At 43.1% G+C, this 15,545-nt stretch overlaps 1 long non-coding RNA gene across 1 annotated transcript; it reads right to left on the reverse strand.

Moving 5' to 3' along the window:
* Positions 1-2,529: 2,529 nt before the first annotated feature.
* On the reverse strand, positions 2,530-3,982 carry LOC133514617 (uncharacterized). Its single transcript, XR_009798824.1, has 3 exons — positions 3,850-3,982; positions 3,737-3,790; positions 2,530-2,713 (listed from the first exon to the last, which is right to left on the reverse strand). It is a non-coding gene; the product is annotated as an uncharacterized LOC133514617 (long non-coding RNA).
* Positions 3,983-15,545: the final 11,563 nt, after the last annotated feature.

Raw genomic sequence — 15,545 nt, forward strand, 5'->3', positions numbered from 1 at the left:
TGTGTTTTTCAATGCCTTTTATTGCAAATTTGAACTCATTCTGCATCATCTGCGAAAAACATTTACAACTTTGGCTGGTGTTTTTCCACATATTTACTTTCTATGATGGTTGTTGTTTTTTTTAATTGATGGCTGACCTTAACTCCCCCAAACAAAGTGTCCTTCCTTTTTTCTCCTTCTGTCTCCAAGTAGGCGAATGTCAAAAAGAGGGGAGTAGCTCAGGTAAACAGAACTCCCAGGGGAGTGTTGGCCTTTGGTTTCACAGTCGGGGAACAGACAAACAGAGGCAGGTGAGGGAATGAGCGGAGGGAGGCAGAGTGGAGAGAATAATAGCAAATAAGAAAAAAAAAGGGCAAGAAAATAGGCATACAAAACTTGTAAGGAAGCAGTGAATCCTATCCTGTTCATGTCGTTGAACATGAACTCCACCTAATTTGCAATTTACCTTTTAAAAATATAATATTTTGTAGATGTTGGAAGATTCCCAAAAAGTTGATCTTGGGTGAAAAAAAATCTGATCATTGTTCATATTAAAGTTCACGTTCCACCTACTGGGGCAGGCCCTAAACAACACTCTTAGAGGAAGAGTAGTACAGAGCAACTCCTGCCTCCTTGATGGAGGTCTCGGCCTCCTGGCGTGGCAAGCAGACACTTTCTCGCCCTGGGCAAGTGCTTCGCTGTGGGAAGGAGCCTTAGCTTTAAGTGGCTCTAAGTGACTCTCGCTGTTTGTCTCTTTAGCTGTTTATTTTCTCTTGCACTCAGTGTGGGCAGGGAGGGGCCTCTTAGTGCTAGGCACGCCAGGCAGGGAGGATGAACACAGCAAAGCCTGCAGCGCAGTGCTCACATTTACAGTACTTGTGTGTGCATGCCAACCATTTCATCACTAGAAATGCTATCCATGTTTATTAAGATTTTATTATGTTGATTTGGAGTGAGTGAGTGAGTGTGCATGTGGCTTTGTATTGACATGGCCAAAAGGTCCAAGAGTGACCTTCTAAGATGACATTATTTGGTATCGATCTACTGCCGTTGTGCGTTTGAGCCTTGCTGGGACTCCAGTGCCAACAATGCTGCCGTTGTTCTGCTTTTAAGGACGCTAGGTGGCCTTGACTTGACTCAGAATCACTTTGTGAAGTAGCGGTAAACTGAACTTACAAACGTGGCCTCTGAGGTGGACATTAACCAGGATGTTCAGACACTAAAAGTTGCCTCACATGGCACTTACCACACAGACACACGTACATCTTCAGTGGCCTCACTGTCTCAAGTTAAGCAGCAAATGAACACAATTAGCCACGGCTCTGCAAACACACACTGGGGTATTGTTCTGCTCACACTCAGTCAAACCTTAATCTGGTGCACCAGAGGGATCCCGTATGTGTGCGAGTGTGTGTGTGTGTCTGTGGGGGCAGTCGAGGGGAAGGAGTTCGGAGCCCAGCTGACAGAAGGGGCTTCGAGGCCTTTTTCCCCTCAGAGGTTTACACGATGATGATCAACTCCTCGCGCCTTAGTCCTTGCTGTGCTCGCATCGGTACACATGCACACACACTCTCTCTTTCTCTGTCTCTTTGAGCAATGGCCCATTTCAAACAATCATAGGCATGCACACACACACACACGCACACACACCCTTCGGTCAAAGCCAGATGTTCCAGGGTGAACAAAGGCATTAAGTCACAAGTTACTGTTCTCAACAGCAGGTTGAGCCTTGGGTCATGATTAACAATGCACACAAACACGCACACACACTCGTTCAGTGCAGCGTTCATCCACTGGCTTTCTCTCCAGCAAGTGCGTGTGTCTAATTGACGGCTGGTACAAGATTTCTTGCAAGAACACCTACACAAGTGGCTGCTTAATGACTGCACTTTAAGAGGCCTCCCGGGCCTTTCTTGCAGCGGCTGTGGCTTCAGGCCCGTCGCACCAGCAACTGGTGGCAAGAAGAGCCCAGACAACATTGCTTGGACTGACATAAGTTGCTGTCATATTGTTATTATTATTGTTATCAGCTTGGTTATACAAACAAAGAAAAGAGTGGTTGGAAAGCCTCTGCCAGTTGGACTCTTATTTACATTCCCGTCCTTTGTGAGGAGTCAGTTTGAGTGCTTCTATTGCCGTGACAACTGGACAGTGTCTTTCCGGTTCTCATTTTTTCATTGCCTGTCTTTTCAGGATCATGAACAGGGTCAGGATAAACTTTATGGTCAGCTCAGGGGAATTTGTCTTGAAAATCAATGAAGTAGCTGCAACCGCTATACACTACACATACCCAAAGTACCTTTCCACAAAGTTGTTCCTACGTGTTGGTCAAAATGCCAGCTCATTCCATTGCTGGACATTGCTTGAACACTCGGGAGAATGGTTTTAGCCTTCATAAGTTTGCAAGAGACCCAGTTCGTTGTGAAAAATTGATTGCACGAGTGCAGAGGTCAAGAACTTCGTGGGTTCCAAATAACAGGTAGGCGGCAATGTATCCCGGCTCGATGGTGTTCAACAAGTACTGCGGCGGCTTTGAACATACCCCTAAAAGCAACATGGCTCGGCTCCACCTCCTCCTTATATGCCACCACAGTGCAGAAAATCAGCCACACTGGCTGAGGCGCTGCATTCGGCGGTCACTGCTTCTGCGAAGGCTGCGCGTCACCACGATGGCTCATCTCCGGTGCGGAAGTGGATTGGACGGGGAAGAGGTTTGGCAGTGATCGCATATCATCTGAATATGGGTCGAAACAATAGTGTAATATTGCCCCGAGGGCTCGAAACAATAGTGTAATATTGCCCCGGTAACTTCACTCGGTTGTGTAGTGTTCTCCTTTTCGAAAAGAGCTTCCGTGTCAGACGGGGCGCGTTTGTCTCCCATAGTTAGGGTGCACCGCATGTTTTCATTTGCAAATGCCTGGGTGACGTCACGGACGGAGGACGCAGCCAATATGGCGACCACTTGGATATGGTAGAATGACACTTCTGCAACTTTGCACATGGATGACGCGCTCTCCGCTCACATTTATTTTTTTGTATAGACATTGAAGTGAATAATGTTATATGTATTTTTCATTACAATATCTATTTAAGAATGTTCATAGGGATGACACCCGGGCTTTAAATATATGTCATAAAAATATACATACACATCTAAACACGGTGGCTGTGGGACGGTGGCCCAGCTGGAAAGCGTTGGCCTCACAGTTCTATGGTCCCAGGTTCAATCCCGGACCCGCCTGTGTGGAGTTTACATTTTCTCTCCGTGCCTGTGTCGGTTTTCTCTGGGCACTCCGGTTTCCTCCCACATCCCAAAAACATGCAACATAAATTAAACACTCTACATTGCCCGTAGATGTGATTGTGAGCACGGCTGTTTGTCTCTATGTGCCCTGCGATTGGCTGGAAACAAGTTCAGGGTGTACCCCGGCTCCTGCCTGTTGACAGCTGGGATAGGCTCCAGCACTCCCGCGATCCTCGTGAGGATAAGTGGCTCAGAAAATGGATGGATGGATGGACATCTAAACATTCAATACATTCTCAATCTTCATATTCTCTACAAGTTAAATAAGCCACAGAAGTGCATGAACAATTACCTCAATGTATACAATATCTGCCCATTTTCTGAGCCGCTTATCCTCCAAAGGGTTGTGGGGGTGCTGGAGCCTATCCTAGGTATCTTCGGGCAGGTGTATACAAAAAAATGCATTTAGAAGAACATTTATGATGTCAGATTTCAGTCTCTCTTCTCACTCACCTCGAAAGTTTGCTGTTGAAGTGTTCAAATCATTGTTTTCACAGCATGCTGGAACTGAAAAGAAAATCATTTGACTAACTGTTCTCACAAAGTTACAAATCTTAGGGGACTACCTCAACAGCCGATTATCTATTTCATTTTAATTTCTCCATGCAGTCTATGACTGAAACGACACACAATGAATATTCCGGGTCAGATGAAAAGCTGGCATTCTGAGGGGCCGATTATGACCACTGCTGCATCCAGTCATCTCAAAGTGCACCAGATGTGCTCGCTTCTGCAATTATTCCAGCAAAGACACTGGCTCAGATGTTTTTTTTTTTTTTCTTCGTGTGTGTGCGTGTGGTTGTGTGTTAACAGCCTTGTTGGAGAAGTAAATGTCTTCCATTTGAGCTGCTGGCTGACCTTCTAGCGCTCTGGCCTTTCCCCCTGTTCCCACCTTCACCAGCAAGTCAACTGTGGAATTGTGTGTTTAAAGCTTTGCCACCTCTGCTTCGAGGGAAACCATTGGCTAACTCTGTTTGTGTCTCTTCCGGGTTCCACTTCCTTCAACCGTGGCAGCTTTGTTTGGACATGTTACAGCGATAATTTGCATAGGTCTAGTATTTACTTGCAAGCCTGCATAGTTTTTCAAATGTCTGAATGAATGTGTTGATGTATGTAGCAATGTGTGTCATAACAGTCCAAAGTGCAGATCAAAGATGTAAGAGCATGTACTAAATGAGTACTCCTCCTCTTCCCACTAAAATTCTTTCTTGTGGTGGTTGTCCAAACAGGAACTTGAGCTTCGATTTAACCCTTTAAAAACAAAACAAAATCTTGTGCTTCTTTTGGGAATTTATAACAAAAGTGAACAATTTCCAAAATCTAGTCGTTATGTCATTTCATGTTTTTTTTTTATTTAAAAAAAAAAGAGCACAGTGGACTAAACTAGAAAAAGGTTACTATTGTTATAGATTTTTTCTTTTGAGACACACACAACGAAAAGGTTTGGGGATATTGGATTTTACTGTATTTTCTCTATAGCTTTGCACATTGTTGCTTTTTCCAATTCATGGAAATCTATCCATCCATTATCTAAGCCGCTTACCCTCACGAGGGTCGCAGGAGTACTGAAGCCTATCTCAGCTGTCAACAGGCAGGAGGTGGGGTATACCCTGAACTGGTTGCCAGCCAATCGCAGGGCACATAGAGACAAACAACCAGTTGCTCTCACAATAACGCCCAGGGGCAATTTAGAGTGTCCAATTATTGTTAATGTTTAATTTTTGGGATATGGGAGGAAACCAGAGTGCCTTGAGAAAACCCACGCAGCCACGGGGAGAACATGCAAACACCACACAGGATTGAGCCCAGGACCTCAGAACTGTTAGGCTTAAACTCAAACATGGAAATGTTTCAGAAAATTTTCAATTTTACCAGGGTGACTTTCTATCGTCATATCATCTTCGGAGACTGCAACACTAACTTTATTTATAGAAGAGAAGAATAGAATGCTTTTTGTGTTACCAGAAACATGTACAATAACACACAAAATAACTTAAACAGTGCAGATCTGTATGTAAAACAAAATAAAATACAACATGCAATACACTTACAGAATGTGTTATAAATATTAAATCCTTCTTTCAAAAAAATGTCTATCAGACATTGAACATCTATGGGCCTTAAAAACTAATTACTTTCCTAATGATTGGACAAGCATTTAGTTACAGGGTGACTTGGACACAAGTGACAGTAACGTGTTAGAACATAATCTTGTCACGTCCCATCGGAATGAGAGTGGGACCCAAATGCAGGACTCGGAAGATGCAAAGTAGTTCAAGGAGACACGTTTATTATATGCAGAGGTAGGGGATCGAGCAGGCAGTCCGGTGCAGCAGCGGTAGTTGGGACGTCGGGTGAAGAGAGCAGGTGAGCGGGCAGGCAGGAGTCAGTACACAGATGAACAATCAAAGCAGGCAGAAGTAACGAAGGAGTCAGGCTTACAAGGTTGGTCGGAGAACGGACGAAGGTCGGTACACACAGGTTCAATCAGGGATGCCGGAGCACACAAACGGGACATGAAGATCAACGAACTGGCGCCGGCCAGTTATCATCGCGGTCATATAAATCCAGAGCATAATCAGGCTGCATGAGGCGCAGGTGTGCACCTTCCAATCAGCGCACCTGCTCGGACACCCGCACAGCTCGTGCTGAAGCGGCAGGATCATGACAGTTATCTTTTCACCTTGTTTGTAAGACTTTATCTTTAATGAGACAGATACTGTAGATTGCTCCAATTACTTCTTAGATTTGAGGTTAAAACAATGTAGATTCTCGGGCCCTTGAAAGCCACTCTGTGTTTCGCGGGTGACATCATAGTTTTTGACATGACAAAGACCTAACAGAGTCGATCTAGGAGACGCACACACCCACACACACGCACGCAAAGACACACGCACAAACTTAAATAAAAAGGTATCAGTTAGCGGCACATTCGCTTTTAATATCGTCTTCATATTATTTTATTGCTGCATGCACACAGTGTATTCTTTGAGCAAATGCTGCAGTTGCAAAGAATGACCAGTAAGTGGCAATATATTGCACACAAAATTTTGAAACGTCATTCCAGATCTTGCATTTGTTTTACTTGTTTTTAAGCGATTTAATTTTATTTTTGTGTTTTAGATAAAGTTACCCATCTGATTTTCAAACGTTTTTCACTTGTTGCACACACATATGTAATATTGTTAAGGTAGTTATTTCGTACTGGTCTCTTCAAAAGGCATCAATATTTAAGTGACGGTGGTGTGTGTTTTGTGGGTCTTTTGTTTAGGTCAGTAAGTATGTTACTGTGTGTTGTGACCTGATAATCTGTGTGCTTTATGCAGTGCTGTTCATACATCAGTCTCAACTGTGATCCCAAAGCCAAACACAATGCCCCTCACCCCCACCGTACCCCCCTTTTCTACCACAAACGGATGTGCGGTTGGGCGGCCACAGTTTCTTCATTAAACAGATAAAAACATACATAATTAAAGTTGGATTGATGCGGCAACCAAAAATAATTGCACATAAAAAAACTAAACGCAGCTTTTGTAGAAGTATCGTCTCATTTTTATTTTTCCCCAAAGGTCAGTTGTTCTGATCCCACTCAGAATCCCTCAATCCCAAACTCAAACATAGACTCTTTTATCAGAGAAAACACTCGCACATAATCCCTGGATAACTACACCTGGGAGTGTGTGTGTGTGTGTGTGTGTGTGTGTGTGCGTGTGTGTGTGTGTGTGTGCTGCCTTTCTGAGATGGCCACAGCTCTTCTAAATTGAGGGGGGTGAGTTCTTGTGAGCAGAAACGAGAGTTTATGCATTGGAATGAATATATAATGTTGTGTGTTCATGATGATGCCTATCCTTGATGATTTTAAGTGTTTGATGTGTGGCTATTTATTTAGAAATGTAAGAATAATAAACTAAATCTGGAAGGAGTGTGTTCAGGTGGGTCTTGAAATGACTTTGAATTAAATCTATGACAAAAAGAAAAGGTCTTGACTGTCAAATCTGAAAGATAACACGATTCAGGCAAGGACCAAATTTGTGTGTGCACCTCGTAAATATTTTATGCAAGCTGCTAACAAAATGAGACACCATATTGCATGTTTCATTCTTTACTATAATTCTTCAAATGCCACTGATGCACATGTAATAATTACCGGGGTGTGCGCAGCCTCCATTGGAGATGCTGGAATTTTCACACGGTGATGATGAGCAGTAACATTGAATACTTAAATGGGACAGAGAGGTTTCGTTGTTGATGTCAATTACATCTTTAATTGGTGCGTGCGTAATGTAAATACAGTCTGCTTTAACTGCTGCTGCTCCACAGTAAAACAGATTTTCCCCCTCATTAGGCAGTCACTCCTTCAAGTGGCTTTCTCCCCTCGGACCTGCCCTGGACAGGCCTGCATGTGTTTGCATGCATGTATACGTCTGTGCATGATTGTAAAAAAGGAAAAAAAAAGTCCAACCGTCCATATTTTAGGGCAAAAATGTTACAGGGAGGAAAATTGCTACGTTATGAAAATAATTTCCTCGTCTTCATTTTGGCAAAGTATTGAACATATGCAAACATCGTGCTTCTTCGTGCATCCTTTCATGCAATCTTTTTTCTTCAGTCAAACCCCGATTGTGGCTTTAGCTCCAGTCATTGTTCAGGATGTTTTTTATGTCTCATCATTGGGGTGGGGGGCTCTTTGAATGTGGAAGCGATGAAAAGAACAAGTCTATTATATGAGCAATATCAGAGGTTGTTTTTTTTTTTCTTCCCCTGGAAGTGTAACCTTGATGTGAACACGGGCCGGCTGCATGCACAGTCCTGCTGTTATTCCCGGAGTGCAAATGTCTGAGGGTTCTAAATAATACACACCATATAATAATGTGGACTATTGGTGGTCTTTGTAGATAAGGATGAGAAGGAAAGAGACGGCTGGAACTAAAACATTTTAGTGAGAAAGAGCGGAAAAGACACCATGTGCTGTACACCTGAGCCATGTGAAAAAGGGGGGAGGCCTTAGGCCAATGTGTGGGGTGGCGGGGTGTTAAGTGGGGGATGATGGGAGGGAATCAGTTCCACTACACGCTCATTAACACCTATTCATCTGGAAGACCTCTCCGCAAAGATCCACTGTGGCCTAACTTATGTATTTGCTTGCATGGGGGGGTGTATTCATCTGCATGTCTCTGAACATGGCACAGCGCCCCCACCCTGTCACAACCACACACATAGAGTAATAAGATTAATGACTTCATAATGAAGCACATTTACATCCCTGTCCTTTTACTTTCCCCCGTGTGACTTCCACTCCGCTGCTCCACGTTCATTTTGAACACTGCAATTAGCTCCTTTATTAACATGAAAAACATGAGCTTTTACATCTTCATGGGATAATGGAAGATGATGAGCACTGCAATATTCTGCTACAACGTCCCTCACGTGGCCATTTGAGGCTTTTTAATACCAGCACTGAGCATTCACACGAAAGCACTCAATGGTCAAGTGCAGCACATGCTACATCTTTATGGTCTGTGCTTTTTTAAAGAAAAAAAAACATCCCAAATTCCAAAGGCTAAAACAGCAGCAGAGTTGCAAATGATGAAAGAAAGATACAGACCACATCATTCTAATAATAAGAATAAGAATAAGTTGGAGGGGGGGGGGGCTTGCGGAAGTCCTGCTTTCTTCAATTCTATCAATCTGCATCTTCTACGTCTTATCTTTTCATCTTTTACAACAATATTGATTTGAATGTGTGTTTGTTCCACTTTCAGTTCAATTTCTCTTTTAAAATCTGCACCATGTTCTTTAGCAACTGCTAAATTTTCTATTGCTGTAAACCTGATGACGGTACTCGAGAGTCTTGGGATGCATTAGAAATGCCTGAATTGTAAGATACGTCTTACAATTCATTGGTGTCAAACTCCAGGGCCGGGGGGCAGATGTGGCATGCCACATGATTTCATGCGACCCGCGACGGCAAGTCACGTGTGTCAACTTTCATGATTCTTGTAGAAATGTGTACCAAAATTTCAAATGGTCATAAATCATAAATGATAATGTTGAAATATTACAATCATTTTTGTGTTAACATGAACAACAGTTGAAAAACCCCAGTACTCTTGTTTACTGATTCAAAAAGTAGTTCATAAATTTTGTGTGTAAATATGATACAGCAATTAAAGATTTGTATGGTTTCGCAGTCGTAATGGCCATATGAGGGAAACCATAACTACAATTTGGCCCGCGACAAAAATGAGTTTGATACCCCCTCAGACTTACATTATATACTACATTCCACCATTGGAATATTTTGTCTGTTTAATGTGATCCACTGAAATCAGGATTATTTGCACTCTGGCTTCACTTGGCCAAGATGATCGTACCGGTATTAACTGGTATTTGGTGCTTTCTGGGAAGTTTTAAAGGTTCCGTTGCTTCATTTACAAGTCTGATGCTGCATATTATGTAGAGCAGGAGTGGTGAATTATCTGTAAAGATAGACCCACATTTTAAGTAGAAAGGGTGACAATGTTTCTTAAAAGCAGCCCTTCTTTCTTGGAAGTTGTCAGCTCTTCTTTGTCTGCCTAGTCAATTTTTGTGAGTAGAGTGGCATGGGCAGATGCACCTTATTTTCCAAATAAAACTTCTTACTGATGCTGATGATCAATAAAATATTTTTGGCTCAGGCAATCTTTTTGGCTAAGTGCCAAATGGCCATGGAAACAGTGGTTGATACCACTTTCCTTAGGTGGAATTCTTCCTTGTATTGATGGACAGATTCATCTAAAACAATAGTATTGAGAACATTGTTAATACATTGTATTGACCAATACTTTTTGAATGAGATTGATCCTTTTTTTTGGTCAACATTCAGTACAGAACTCCAGTTACATTGATGGTTGTGCATAGCAATCCGCATACAGTACTTTGCTTTCTGGCTCCATGCTATGCTGTGAGTTTTTGCCAGTGTGCAATGGCTCAGCAATGCACAGCTGGCTACTGGTGCTACAGAAGAACCTGAAATGAGTTTATAGCTGCAGACAAAAACACTCAAATTGTTTGTGCCACACTTGGCAGTCAAATCTGACCTCAAGGATTCATGATACTGTACTTGCGGGTGAGTCTGAGAAAGGTTGATATATTGTGCTAAGATAAGATAAAATAGTAAGGCTAGAAGCTTAGGATCAGGGTTTAAATTATTTTACCATGGAGTAGATGGGAAGAGCAATACAGTAGGGGTCATTTTAAAGGAAGAGCTGGCTAAGAACGTCTTGGAGGTGAAAAGAGTATGAGATAGAGTGATGAGGCAGAAACTTGAAATTGAGGGTGTTATGTATCATGTGATTAGTGCCTATGCCCCACAGGTAGGATGTGAGAGAGAGTTGAAAGAAAAATTCTGGAAGGAACTAGATGAAGTATTTCTGAGCATCCCAGAGAGAGAAAGAGAGAGAAAGAGAGAGAGAGAGTTGTGATTGATGAAGATTGTAATGGACATGTTGGTGAAGGCAACAGGGGTGATGAAGAAGTGATGGGTAAGAACGTCGTCCAGGAAAGGAACTTTGAGTGTCAGATGGTAGTGGACTTTGCAGAAAAGATAGAAATGGCAGTAGTGAACACTTTTATTCCAGAAGAGGCAGGAACATAGAGTGACCTACAAGAGCGAAGGTAGAAGCGCGCAGGTGGATTATATTCTGTCCAGACGATGTAATCTGAAGGAGGTTACTGACTGTAAAGTAGTGATAGGGGAGTGTGTAGCTTGACAACACAGGATGGTGTTGTGTAGGACGACTCTAGTGGTGGGTAGGAAAATTAAGAAGACAAAGGTAGAGCAGAGAACCAGGTGGTGGAAGGTGAGAAAGGAAGAATGCTGTGCGGCCTTCCGGAAAGAGGTGACACAGGCTCTTGATGGACAGGAGGAGCCCCCAGAAGACTGGACTACTAAAGCCAAGGTGATGAGAGAGACAGGCAGGAGAGTACTTGGTGTGTCGTCTGGTTGGAAAGGGGAGAAGAAGACCTGGTGGAACCCCAAAATACAGGAAGTCATCCAAGGAAAGAGATTCGTGAAGAAGAAGTGGGACAGTGACAGGACTGAGGAGAGGCGATAGGAAGATATTGAAATGCGATGTAGGGCAAAGGTAGAGGTGGCGAAGGCTAAACAAAAGGCATATGATGACATGTACACCAGGTTGGACATGTAAGAAGGAGAAAAGGATCTCTACACTTTGGCCAGACAGAGGGATAGAGATGGGACGGATGTGCAGCAGGTAAGGGTGATTAAGAATGGAATGGAAATGTTTTGGCTGGTGCCAGTAGTGTGCTGAATAGATGGAAAGAATATTTTAGAAGTTGATGAATGAAGAAAATGAGAGGGCAGGAAGTGTGAAGGACCAGGAAGTGGCAATGATGAGCAAGGAGGAAGTTCGAAAGGCACTACAAATGATGAAAAATGGAAAGGCAGTTGGTCCTGATGACATACCGGTGGGGGTATGCAAGCAACTTGGAGAGGTGCCTGTGGAGTTTTTGACCAACTAATGCAACAGAATACTAGCGGGCGAGAAGATGGCTGAAGAACAGAGGAAAAGTGTGCTCGTCCCCATTTTTAAGAACAAAGGCGATGTTCAGAACTGTAGAAACTACAGAGGAATAAAGATAATGAGCCACACAATGAAGTTATTGGAAAAAGTAGTGGAGGCTAGACACAGGACAGAAGTAATTATCCGCGAACAACAGTATGGTTTCATGCCTGGAAAGAGTACCACAGATGCATTATTTGCCTTGAGGATGCTAGTGGAAAAGTACAGAGAAGGTGAGAATAAGCTACATTGTGTCTTTGTGGATCTAGAGAAAGCCTATGACAGAATACCAAGAGAGGAAGTGTGGTACTGCATGCGCAAGTCTGGTGTGGCGGAGAAATATGTTAGAATAGTACAGGACATGAATGAGGGCAGCAGAACAGTGGTGAGGTGTACCATAGGTGTGACAGAAGAATTTAAGGTGGAGGTGGGACTGCATGAAGAATCCACTCTGAGCCCCTTCGTGTTTGTTGTGGTAATGGATAGGCTGACAGATGATGTTAGACTGGAATCTGCTTGGACCATGATGTTTGCAGATGTTATTGTGATATGCTTTGAAAGCACGGAGCAGGTGGAGGAGCAATTCGAAAGATAGAGGCTTGCACTGGAAAGGAGAGGAATGAAGATTACCTGAGTAAAGATTAGATAAGTAAAACAGAATATATGTGCGTGAATGAGAGGGTTTGAGGGGAACTGTGAGCCTACAGGGAGAAGAGATAGCAGGGGTGGACAACTTATAATACTTGGGGTCAACAATACAGAGCAATGGTGAGTGTGGTAAAGAAGTGAAGAAACAGGTCAAAGCAGGTTGGAAGAGCTGGCGCAAGGTGTCTGGTGTTTTATGTGACATGTCTGGAGTGTGACAGAAGAGTCTCTGCTAGAATGAAGGGCAAAGTTTATAAAACAGTGGTGAGGCCGGCCATGATGTACCGATTAGAGACGGGGCACTGAAGAGACAACAGGAAGCAGAACTGGAGGTGGCAGAAATGAAGATGTTGAGGTTCTCGCTCGGAGTGAGCAGGTTGGATAGGATTAGAAATGAGCTCATTAGAGGCATAGCCGAAGTTGGATGTTTTGGAGACAAGGTTCGAGAGAGCAGGTTTAGATGGTTTGGACATGTTCATAGGTGAGAGAGTGAGTATATTGGTAGAAGGGTGCTGAGAATGGAGCTGCCAGGCAAACGAGCGAGAGGAAGACCAAAGAAAAGGTTGATGGATGTTGTGAGGGAAGACATGCGGACAGTGGGTGTTAGAGAGGATGATGCATGAGATAGGCATAGATGGAAAAAGATGACACGCTGTGGTGACCCCTAACGAGAAAGATTTATTGAAAAGTCATGGGGCTTATCATCATGTATTATGGGAAATGTAAGACTTGCCTTTGTGTTTTTATATTTTGTTTTGTCATCAGTGGGTTTTGCTTTGGAACTCTGGGTTCTTTTGTGACATATTCGATAAATCGTGAACTCTTTGAGTAATTTTGATGGGCCAACAAATCCTCAAATGGTTTGTCACTGTTTCTCATTTGTTCCTGTATTTCATTCATAATCATCATCACATTCCCATTTGTAATCATTGAAATATGAAGTTTTGCGTGACTTGAGAGTTGTAGTCTTTTATGACAGTTGAGACATTCATCCTGAAAGGTAGACGTGTACTTTTTTCTTAGAGTGCATGAATTTAAAGTGTCACTTATGCTTAACTTGCTGACTGAAAGAGAAACATCATCATCATCATCATCATCTTGGTCATCAACATCAGCTTCCTGGGGTGGAATGCCAACCTCATCTGGGCAAAAACCAGCAGAGTCTGACAAAGTGCTTTCTCACACAATTGCTATCATCCCTAAATGAACACCTGTTGTTTAGAATGTTCGTCACAAAGTACGTCTTCATCATTATTTTCTTTGATGAATCAAGACTTCTCCAGTTGTGCACAAACAATTCAAAATCAGTATCTCGGGACAAGGTTTATCTGATCGTCATGGTCAGAAGTTCACAGTAGTTAATTTCACACATTTGTATGAATGTGTACACAACTACAACAATTACACGAAAAGAAGAACTTTGAGTACGAGACATACAGTACACAACAATATGTGAAGAACAACATTATCCATTACAGGAAACAACATGAGCATCAATCAGAGCTTTGTTGCATTTATTAAATCTGTCTTCAGGCACTCTTTTCCGTCCATTTATGTGTTTGTGCATTGACATTTTATGTGTGCATCAGCAGCCATATGCTTGTGCATGCCAGCGAGTGTGTCGCGCAGCTGGCAGCCTTGCAGACAGGTGGGCAGGCAGCGCTCGCCTTCCAAAGAGTCATAGCCCCGCAAATGTTTCCTCCTCGCCGCCGCCATCCTCCCCCACTTGCCGCCCTTCCCGCCTCGTCTCGTGAGCTGCTGTTGTTTCGTATGTTGGCCCAATCTGGAGGGACATATGCAGCCGCGTGACTACCCCCTTGTTTGGGCTCCCAAGAAATTGTCCCACATAAATATTGCAAATTAGTGAGACCAAATGGCCTTTTATGGATTCTTCTGTCACCGGAACGATTTCAAATGGCAGCTTTTATTTCCTCTATGATGTACATCTGTTAATGTGGGAGAAAAACAACAACAGATTTTTGCATGCCAAATTTGAAACTTTCACTTTTTTCTTTTAACTGTCCAATTTTCCAAAACACAAACTCTGGCCATTGTGGTGTCCCGTGTGCTAAGATAATGGCCTTTGCAAACAGCTACTGTTACTGCTTAGACCGAACACAATGTCAGAGCAAAAGCGCACACGAGTGTCTGTGTGTGTGTGGATGGCTCAGTTTATCATGCCACAACCCTCTGCCCTTCTTTCCATCTGCTGAAACCCCCTAGGTTGGAGCAAGGTCATGCTGTCCCTCCCATTCCTTGGAAGTGGCTTCACCTCTGACTGCATACACTGCATGAGTGTGACCGTGAATCAAACAGGTTAAAGTCGAAATAAACTGCACTTCCCCTTTGAGTAGGAAGAAAATGATCTGGTCTAGCGATGAAAACAGCCATGGATTATTAGAGCACTAAGGAATGACAGCTTGTCAATAAGATGTCCTTGAGAGTGGAAAAAAGATCCCAATAAATACTTGATGCAGGTAATATGGGATGCTATGTTTGCAAAACCACCATTGGGTAAGTAAAGCCGGCGATTCCCCTCAACTGTGGAGAAGAAAATGCAAACATTGACAGAGTGATGCTCCTTTTCACAATCTTAAGATGTGCCGTTCCCTCCGGGAGAGAACACACCGGGCTTGGTGCCAGACTCTCGTCTAGTTACTGGATAATTACTGACATCCTCTACACGCACACACATATTTGATGACAACATAAAGCACATTTTCAAGAGCGAAAAGAATAAGGAAACAGAGTTAACATCAGCATACTTTGGCATTGCGAGGTTTTCCCTTAAAGGGGAAATATTGTGAGTGGTACCTTGATTTATGAGTGCCCCAATTTACAAATCCCAATGCCACTGAAGATGGTGTATTATATAACATGTCTTCTTCTTCTTCTTCTTTTCCTTTCGGCTTGTCCCGTTAGGGGTCGCCACAGCGTGTCATCTTTTGCCATCTTAGCCTATCTCCTGCATCTTCCTCTCGAACCCCAACTGCCCTCATGTCTTCCCTCACCACATCCATAAACCTTCTCTTTGGTCTTCCTCTCGCCCTTTT

The sequence above is a fragment of the Syngnathoides biaculeatus genome, chromosome 2 (assembly GCF_019802595.1).
Source record: "Syngnathoides biaculeatus isolate LvHL_M chromosome 2, ASM1980259v1, whole genome shotgun sequence".
NCBI lineage: Eukaryota > Metazoa > Chordata > Actinopteri > Syngnathiformes > Syngnathidae > Syngnathoides > Syngnathoides biaculeatus.